The 10156-nt window shown below is 45.9% G+C and overlaps 1 pseudogene across 1 annotated transcript; it reads right to left on the reverse strand.

The window, feature by feature from the left end:
• Positions 1-5240: 5240 nt before the first annotated feature.
• On the reverse strand, positions 5241-5748 carry LOC310768023 (large ribosomal subunit protein uL15-like; annotated as a pseudogene). Its single transcript has one exon. The product of its transcript is annotated as a large ribosomal subunit protein uL15-like (transcript).
• Between the last annotated feature and the right edge of the window lie 4408 nt (positions 5749-10156).

Here is a 10156-nt window from a genome sequence, read left to right on the forward strand (position 1 = left end):
GGCCCAGTCCCCTTCTAAATCTGGCCTACGGACAGTCCGGGAATTAGCGTGTCTTTACATGAGTAGAATGTGTCCTTTTATTTAAAATGCATCTCTGGGTTATTTGTGGGGCATAGGAATTCATTCTCTCTCCCCCCCCCCAAATAAAGTCCAGCCCACCACAAGGTCTGAGGGACAGTGGACCGGCCCCCTGCTGAAAAAGTTTGCTGACCCCTGCCCTAAGTAAACACCTGGAATCCTGAGGTCTCTCACCACTCTGAGATTGTGGCCACATGCCACAATATTGCGGCACATGAAACATTCTTTTTGCTGCAATAGACTCATATGGCTACCCCAGTGGGAATCCTATTGGCTCCTATTTGCAGAGGTCATCAAAAGCTTGCTCAAGAAGACTCTTTTGACTCCTAGACCTGCTGCTGCAGCTCCCCTCCCCCCCATCTGCCTGTGTCAAGCCCTTGTTGGACAAATAGGATGTTTTGGGGCTTAGTTCATGCCTGCAAAAGAGAGCTCTTGTGTGTGGCATTCCTAATGACCAGAGTGACTCTCAAATGCCTGGTTTTAGCAGACAGCTGCTAGAACAAGGGCCGTGTTTCAAGCCAAGCCTGCAAACCTGCAGCTGCCTCATACTAAGCCTCTCAAAGAAGCTCCTTTTTATTTTATTTTTTAAAAAGTAGTCAGTTGATATTTATTTAGTGCATCAAAACAGCTTTGTCGAATTGGAGTTCCATTCAACAAGCATTTAGAGACGGGGAATTTAGCACGCATGAGTCAGTGGGGGAGGGAATTAGGAGAAGCCTCACGCAATCAAGGGTAATTACATTCCTCCTTCCGTGGAGAGTGACCTCTCAGTGAGTGATGTAAAAAAGAGAGGAAGAAGGAAAAGGAGAAAGGGGGTGATGAGAGTCTGAGGCTTTGAACTGCTGCAATCTGTATCTCAGATAGGTGGGTTTTGCCTCTGGAGGGTCTGCATGGATCTTATGGGAAACTCAAAGGAGAGGCAGATCAGAGAACCCACCAGCTGGCAGTGACTGAATTAAGGTGGGTCACCTCTGGCTTAACTGGTTGATTTTTGTTTGATTTTATATTTGTACAGTACGTTCACATCTTATGTGCAATTTAATTGCACGATATCAACCATAAGCAGCTGAAAGCAGACCAATAATAATAATAATAATAATAATAATAATAATAATAATAATTTATTATTTACACTCTGCCCATCTGGCTGGGTTTCCCCAGTCACTCTGGGTGGCTCCCAGCAGAATTAAAAGCACAATAAAACATCAGACATTAAAAACTTCCCTAAACAGGGCTGCCTTCAGGTGTCTCCTAAAAGTCAGATAGTTGTTTATTTCCTTGACATCTGATGGGAGGGCGTTCCACAGGGAGGGCGCCACTACCGAGAAGGCCCTCTGCCTGGTTCCCTGTAACCTAACTTCTCGCAGTGAGGGAACCGCCAGAAGGCCCTTGGCACTGGATCTCAGTGTCCGGGCAGAATTATGGGGGTGGAGACGCTCCTTCAGGTATACAGGACCGAAGCCATTTAGGGCTTTAAAGGTCAGCACCAACACTTGGAATTGTGCTCAGAAACGCACTGGGAGCCAACATAGGTCTTTCAAGACCAGTGTTATGTGGTCTTGGCGGCAGCTCCCAGTCACCAGTCTAGCTGCTGCATTCTGGATTAGTTGTAGTTTCCGGGTCACCTTCAAAGGTAGCCCCACACAGAGCGCATTGGAGAAGTCCAAGCACGAGATAACTAGAGCATGCACCACTCTGGTGAGACAGTCTGCGAGCAAGTAGGGTCTCAGCCTGTGTACCAGATGGAGCTGGTAGACAGCTGCCCTGGACACAGAATTAACCTGTGGCTCTATGGACAGCTGTGAGTCCAAAATGGTTCTTCAGGGGCACAGCTACCCCATTCAGGACCAGGGAGTGTCCCCCCCACACACCCTGTCTCCCAAAAACAGTACAGTGGTACCTCGGGTTAAGAACTCCATTAATTCTGGAGGTCCGTTCTTAACCTGACACTGTTCTTAACCTGAGGTACCACTTTAGCTAATGGAGTCTCACACTGCCGCCGCACGATTTCTGTTCTCATCCTGAAGCAAAGTTCTTAACCCGAGGTACTATTTCTGGGTTAGCGGAGTCTGTATCCTGAAGCATATGTAACCTGAAGCGTCTGTAACCCGAGGCACCACTGTACTTCTGTCTTGTCAGAATTCAGCCTCAATATGTTAGCCACCCTCCAAACACTCACACAGGACCTTCACCATCTTCACTGGTTCTGATTTAAAAGAGAGGTAGAGTTCAAATTGTACAAATTACCTGCACACAAGGTGAAGAAAACATGCTCCAAAAAGAGCTTTTGAGTCCTCCACCTTGCTTTACTGGGCAAGTCTCACTCAGTATGCTGGCTCTGGCATGCTCACATGGGAACTTGGCCAGCCTGCGAGAGCATCCTGGAGACCACACACTGAGTAGGGCTTGCCCAGTAAGCAGCCTGGAGGTGGTGGTACCAGCTTAGTTGTGGCCAAAGAAGTTATGCGGATGAGGCAGATGAGGTCACATGAGTGGGACCATGGGCACGACTTTAGTTAGGGAGTGCAGAACCAAGCTACTTGTGACTTGATTGGTCAGTTGGTTAAATATTTTTATTTATTTACTTGATTTTGGGTGGCAGCTGTTCCCCCCTGGCTAGCCCCATGAGTGGGACCAAGGAAGTCATGTGGCAAGCAGGATTCAAGCACAGGAGCCCTGTCCCTTCCTGCAGCTTCCAGCAACTGGGATTAAGAAGCACTGCTGTCTCCAGCTGCAGAAGTAGAGCAAGAGCCATCACGGCCCGTGGCCATTGATAGATCTCTATGAATTTGTGCATGAAGTTGTTACATTTTAATAAATATACAGCGGTACCTTGGGTTAAGAACTTAATTCATTCTGGAGGTCCGTTCTTAACCTGAAACTGTTCTTAACCTGAGGTACGACTTTAGCTAACGGGGCCTCCCGCTGCCGCCATGGCACAATTTCTGTTCTCATCCTGAAGCAAAGTTCTTAACCTGAGGTACTATTTCTGGGTTTGCAGAGTCTGTAACCTGAAGCGTATGTAACCCGAGGTACCACTGTAACCTGTTCCGCCCTATTTTTGCGTCTTGGGGGGGGGTTACTGGACCTGTTCCATTTCCCCCCTTCCTTTTATGAGTCATCTTCCAGGGTTCAGGTCTTTGGGTTTTTGCACATTCCTTCTCCCCCTTCTCCCCTTGCATATTTGTGATGCCTGCTTGTTTAGACTAATTTTCTTGTTGTTTAGTCGTTTAGTCGTGTCCGACTCTTCGTGACCCCATGGACCAGAGCACGCCAGGCACTTCTGTCTTCCACTGCCTCCCGCAGTTTGGTCAGACTCATGTTTGTAGCTTCGAAGACACTATCCAACCATCTCGTCCTCTGTCGTCCCCTTCTCCTTGTGCCCTCCATCTTTCCCAACACCAGGGTCTTTTCCAGGGAGTCTTCTCTTCTCATGAGGTGGCCAAAGTATTGGAGCCTCAGCTTCACGATCTGTCCTTCCAGTGAGCACCCAGGGCTAATTTCCTTAAGAATGGATGCGTTTGATCTTCTTGCAGTCCATGGGACTCTCAAGAGTCTCCTCCAGCACCATAATTCAAAAGCATCAGTTCTTCGATGATCAGCCTTCTTTATGGTCCAGCTCTCACTTCCATACATCACTACTGGGAAAACCATAGCTTTTACTATACTAATAGCTCACTCCAAAAAGGACCTTCCCCCCTTTCCATCCTTCACTCACAGCTCCATATTAATAGTACTAATAGCACTGAATCTCCATGTACTACCCATGAAAGGTGATTTGTCTTGTTTTAATTTTTTAGGAGGGTTCCTAATGAGCTGGTGTGTGCTGTGTCTATATGAAACTTTATTCCCTCTGCATTGTCAGCCCTGTGAAAGATTCAGGGCAGATGAAAGAAAGTCCTTTTTCAACGCAGTGCATAGTTAAACTATGGAACTCGCTCCCATGGGAGGCAATGATCTCCACCAACCTAAATAGCTTTGAAAGAGGGTGAGACAAATTCACGGAGGGCTGTCGATGGCTACTAGCCAGGATGGCTATGCTCAAGCCTCCACAGTTAGAGCCAGTTAAGATACCAGTTCCTGGTAACCACAGGAGGAGAGAGGGCTCTTGCACTCAGATCCTGATTGCTGTTTTCCCTTTGGGACATCCAGGGTTGTAAAGACTGCGGAGAGAATAATTGGGTGCACTCTTCCCACCTTGGATCAAATCTATGCTTCCAGGTGCCATAAGAAAGCTGCAGAGATAGCGCAGGACAGTGCGCACCCCAGAAATGATCTCTTTCAGCTTCTGCCTTCTGGAAGAAGTTGTTGTTGTTGTTTAGTTGTTTAGTCGTGTCCGACTCTTCGTGACCCATGGACCAGAGCACGCCAGGCACTCCTGTCTTCCACTGCCTCCTGCAGTTTGGTCAAACTCATGCTGGTAGCTTCGAGAACACTGTCCAACCGTCTCGTTCTCTGTCGCCCCCTCTCCTTGTGCCCTCCATCTTTCCCAACATCAGGGTCTTTTCCAGGGAGTCTTCTCTTCTCATGAGGTGGCCAAAGTATTGGAGCCTCTGGAAGAAGGTACAGGGTTATAAAGACTAGGACTAGCCGCCTGAGAAACATTTTCTATTCAAATGCAATTTTGGTTTTAAACACAGTGTAAGGTAGCCCATATTCCGCTTTATCGCTACCCAAAGGAGTCTCAAAGTGGCTAACATTCTCCTTTCTCTTCCTCCCCCACAACAAACACTCTGTGAGGTGAGTGGGGCTGAGAGACTTCAAAGAAGTGTGACTAGCCCAAGGTCACCCAGCAACTGCATGTGGAGGAGTGGGGAAGCAAACCCAGTTCACCAGATTACGAGACTACCGTTCTTAACCACTACACCACACTGGCTCTCTATATATGGAAGTCTATTGTATTTAATTATGGGGTATCAGAGTTTTTAGGGGGTTAACCAGGCTGGGATAGCTGGGAAGGCAGGCTTGTTGGTTTTTGAATGTCTGATGTAGATTTTTTTTCAGTTTCGTTGTTCTGTATGGGACAATGACAATAAATATTATCGTATTGTATCATATCTGTCTGGTCGCTGTGAGAACAGGATGCTGGACCAGATGGGCCATTGGCCTGATCCAGTAGGTTCTTCTTATGTTCTTCTCATGTCTTCTTCTTTTTTTATCAATACACAGCTGAAATCGTGTTTATTGAAGCCTGGATACATAGAAAAATTCTTTATGCCACTAACACACAGGCACCACCAACTTCTTTGATTTTCTCTTCTGCCTTTCTGCTGAAGAATTTTGCTTTCACGATTACAGGCTGTTTGGGCAGTTGTCCCTTGCCCAGGACTTTGTAGTAACCTGAGCGTACGATGTCAATAACTGGAGCTAATCCCGCTTGATTTTTGGCATCATTGAGTCTTGTCTGCTCACTAACAAGCGTCCAGAGTTTATCCAGATTCACTGTAGGGCAGAAGTGCTGGTTTTTTTTTCAAGTGGTAATGTCTCATACCAACTTTTCCAAAATAACCAGGATGATATTTGTCAAAATTAATTCTGTGGTGGTGCAAACCCCTAGCATTACCACGGCCTCCAGGATGCTTCCAGTGTTTTGCCGATATGGCCGTGGCCATGGCTATCGTGACCCCTCAGTTTCCTGGTCTTCCTCAGTCTTGAAGGCATCTTGCTGGGTCAGAGTCAAAGGGAAAGAGAGCTGCTCACGTCTTCTTATGTGGACGTTTCCTCTCTCTTGTCATTTTCGAACACACTTGCTTAATTCGTGTAGGATGTGAAACTCAAGAGCAGTCAAATACAACATTCCTAGAGTAAACATGTTTACACATGGGGAGGAATGTTTGTCCAGCCAGCAGGTAAACTTCCGGTTTCCTTCTGGGCTCAGACTGACTTCCTCTGCATGTGACTAGAGGTGGGTGTGGCCTCACCTGTGCAGGTAACGACAAAAGCACAGGGCAGGGCAGCCATCTCTCTCTCTTTCACCACATGCATTGAAGAAGCAACATCTACTAAGCCAAAGATGCCCTCTTGGCTTCCAGCCAAGAAAGGACAAAGGGACTGTCTTCTTATGAGATCGATTCCAGGTGTATGTTACTTTTCTAAGCTAAGTCTGCCTTCTGGGATCCTATTGTGAACAGAATGTGAGTGAACTCTTTTCATACTTTTGTAGAAGACTGTGTCGTGTCTTATCTTTTATGAGGGAATAAGGGGGAAATACCAGAACAGTTATTATAGAGGCTTTAGCGAGCTTGAGCAAACGCATCCGCTCCAAGTTTAAAAAAGGGGAATGTTACTCTGCTAAATTGTGGAACTCGTTAACACAAGTTGGAAAAGGATATAATCAGACAATATATCCTCTCCTGCATCCCTGAACATTCCCACAATTCGTAGGTGAACGGAAGCTGAATTGTTGGGATTGTCCCTGCCCTTGCCCTGAAACAGAATTTAACATTTTAAAAATAGTGTTTGTTTAAGTGTGCCACCCCTCACCTGGTTTTCTGTCTTGAAGAGGGTGGAATGAACCCCTCAAAGTGGGAAGCAGTAAAATGCCCGCTGAAGAATTATTGTGAGACCCAGTGATGAAGGGCCACAATATTTCAGCCCCACTGCCTCACGCTGATGCCTGGGGGCAGACAGAGCATGTTGTGGTGGTGGTTTCCCCCCCTACCTTTAATCCACCACTTTGCTGCTTCCATAGATTCCTCAAAAGCCACAGAGCTGGCAACTTTCAGGAAGGCTTGCAGCCTGGAGGGATTCTTTTCCTCATTTAAAACCTTGCAGAAGGCACCGCTTGTCACCTTTGGTGCTGACTTGCCACTCTGGGAGCTCTGCAGGTATTTTTCACCTGCATGCTTCTCACCAGTGTCACTGATGGCCTCCAGGGAGCCGCTGCTGTGAACTGTAGGCTTCCCTGCCAAACACATTCCTGGGTCTGCTTTGCAGAATTTGGGCTGGGGAGCTGAGGGAGGGACAGTAGCCCTTCGGAAGCTACTCCATGGATTTACCTATAAGCTAAACAAGCTATAGCTTGGGGCCCCACTCTCTTGGGGACCCCCCAAAACAATCCAAAACAATGATGTAAGTAATGGACCATGCAGAACGTAAGGCACCCTATACAGCGGAACCTCGGGTTGCGAACATGATCCGTGCAGGAGGCATGTTCGCAACCTGCAGCGCCGCATCTGCGCATGCGCATGATGCGATTTGGTGCTTCTGCACATGTGCAAAGCGTGGTTTAGTGCTTCTGCGCATGCGCGAGCTCAGTAACCCCTTTCCGGTACTTCCGGGTTTCGGTGCGTCCATAACCTGAAAACGCGTAACTTGAAGTGTCTGTAACCCGAGGTACCACTGTATATAGAAATGAGCAAACCAGTGATATTTTAGGGAGCAGGCTAGGAGGCGGGGCCCATTACTTACATCATAGGAGCCTACACAACACAAAACACTGTTGCTGTATGTAGATTTTATTTGATTTTTTTTTTTAATCTTATATTTTGGAAATGTACACCCAGTTGTTTTTTTCCTTTAAATTTTTTGGGGGGCAGAGGGTGGGGTCCTAAACTATAGCTTGTTTAGCTTATAGGTAAATCCGGCACTGGATTTCAAGCAGTCGACTACCTGATCTTATTCTCTTCTTTGTGATGTGTACAATAGGTCCTGTTGAAGGAGAGCTTTGGAGCACTCCCAGAATGAGAGAGGTGACAGCAGTCTTCCTGAAGTCTGCCATCGACTCAGTTGTGATTCATGACTCCCCATGTCTTACCTTGAATCGGCCTTCCTGAGATCTGGAGCGGAATGATTGAAGGGATGGAGCAATGTCCCTTCCAGGAAAGGTTATACAACATTCCAGACTTTTCAACTTAGAAAAAAAAGGTCCCTGAGTCCTGGGGAGAAGTGGGGCTTGACTGAGCTGAGTCTACTATTTTGAGAATATTTTGAGAATCTGAGTGAAAACGGAGCTTCTTTCCTATTGCCCCAAGATTCAACTCAAATCATTTCTCTCTTTCTATTAGTACCACTCTTGGAAAACTCTTGATGGTTTGAAAGCAAAGCCTGAGAGCAACTCCATTGAAGAGAGTAATTGTCACATAAGAAGTTCTAGAAATAAATAGATCTGAAGGACCATTTCTCTCCTGCCTTCAGGAACCTTTTGCTTATGCAATTCCACTTCATTATTGGTTCCTTCGAGTTTTTTAGGAAAAGGCCTCTGTATTTTCTTATGTGATGGAGCAGAGGAGCTGGTATCTTAGTAGGAACAGACTTTGGATTCTTCACCATTGATTACAGAAGATGTGGAACTTGGGCAGATCCAGTATTATCTGAAGTTGTGATAGAGACAGGGACTGGTACCTATGCACCTTGTTGTTGTTGTTTAGTCATTTAGTCATGTCCGACTCTTTGTGACCCCATGGACCAGAGCACGCCAGGCACTTCTGTCTTCCACTGCCTCCCGCAGTTTGGTCAAACCCATGCTGGCAGCTTCGAGAACACTATCCAACCATCTCGTCCTCTGTCATCCCCTTCTCCTTGTGCCCTCCATCTTTCCCAACATTAGGGTCTTTTCCAGGGAGTCTTCTCTTCTCATGAGGTGGCCAAAGTATTGGAGCCTCAGCTTCATGATCTGTCCTTCCAGTGAGCACTCAGAGCTGATTTCCTTAAGAATGGAGAGTCCATGGGACTATCAAGAGTCTCCTCCAGCACCAGAATTCAAAAGCATCAATTCTTCAGTGATCAGCCTTCTTTATGGTCTAGCTTTCACTTCCATACATCACTACTGGGAAAACCATAGCATTTACTATATGGACCTTTGTTGGCAAGGTGATGTCTCTACTTTTTAAGATGCTGTCTAGGTTTGTCATTGCTTTTCTCCCAAGAAGCAGGCGTCTTTTAATTTCGTGGCTGCTGTCACCATCTGCGGTGATCATGGAGCCCAAGACAATTTTATATTGAGGAAACATCCTGAACTTGCCAATCGGCTTGCAAGCAAGCAGCTCACAGCCTCCTCTCCTTCTCTGTGAGAGGCAGGAATGACTCAATTTCCATCTGAGGTTAGTTTGATCAAGAGGTTGGAGCAGCTTCCCTATTAGGAAAGGTATTGGGGACTTTAGTTTAGAGAAAAGGCGAGTTAAGAGATTGCACAACAGATGTTTATAAAATGCCATGCATATGCATGGGGGGAAATGGACTGATAAAAGTATTCCTTCCTCTCTCATAATACTCAAAGTCATGGATATCCAATGAAGCTGAATGTTGGAAGATTGGACGTGCACTAAGGTGAAAGCTTACTGGGACATAATCTATAATGAATTTGAAAAGGTGTTTAAATATAATTTTAGTAAAAAACCGGAGGCGTTATTGTTAGGTTTAATTGGAGATGAAATTCCAAAAAAAGAGATGTAAACTTGTTTATGAATGCCACAACGGCTGCATGGATACTTCTGGCTCAGAAATGGAAGCAGAAGGGACTTCCAGCATTGGAAGAATGGCTGACTAAGATGGTGGAATACGCAGAGTTAGCAAAACTGACGGGGAAGATCCGAAATCAGCACGATGAACTGTTTCAAAAGGACTGGAGCACATTTATATTATATGTGAAACCCAGCCAGATAAGCGGGGTATAAATAAATTATTATTATTATTATTATTATTATTATTATTATTATTATTATTAAACAATCCAATCTGGCTTCATTCAGATTGGAGTATATTCCTGGTAAGACCCATTTTATCCCTCCTAAAAAAGAATAAAGACACAACAGTCTTCTTCATAAGTAACAAAAAGAAGTTTACTCACGATCAGAGCACAGTGTGGTCCCTGAAGGCAAGCTTTAGGCTTGAAGTTGCAAATAAGTAGAGGAGTGGATTTACCCCATATGGGTATACCCCAGCAGCCCAGGAGGCAAAAGAGTCAAAAAGAGGGAGATGGCTGCGTGTCTGGACCTTTTGTGGGGTCTGGAAGGGTCATGCCCACCTACCTGGTCACATGCGAAAGGAAAGATGCTCCAGACCAGGTGTAACAGGAAGTTCACATAGCTGTTAACTTTCCCTTATTTGGCAGGTAACTCCCTTATTCCAGCGCTGTTTC

Source organism: Podarcis filfolensis, assembly GCF_964270895.1.
Source record: "Podarcis filfolensis genome assembly, chromosome: 8".
In the NCBI taxonomy this organism is placed as follows: Eukaryota; Metazoa; Chordata; class Lepidosauria; order Squamata; family Lacertidae; genus Podarcis; species Podarcis filfolensis.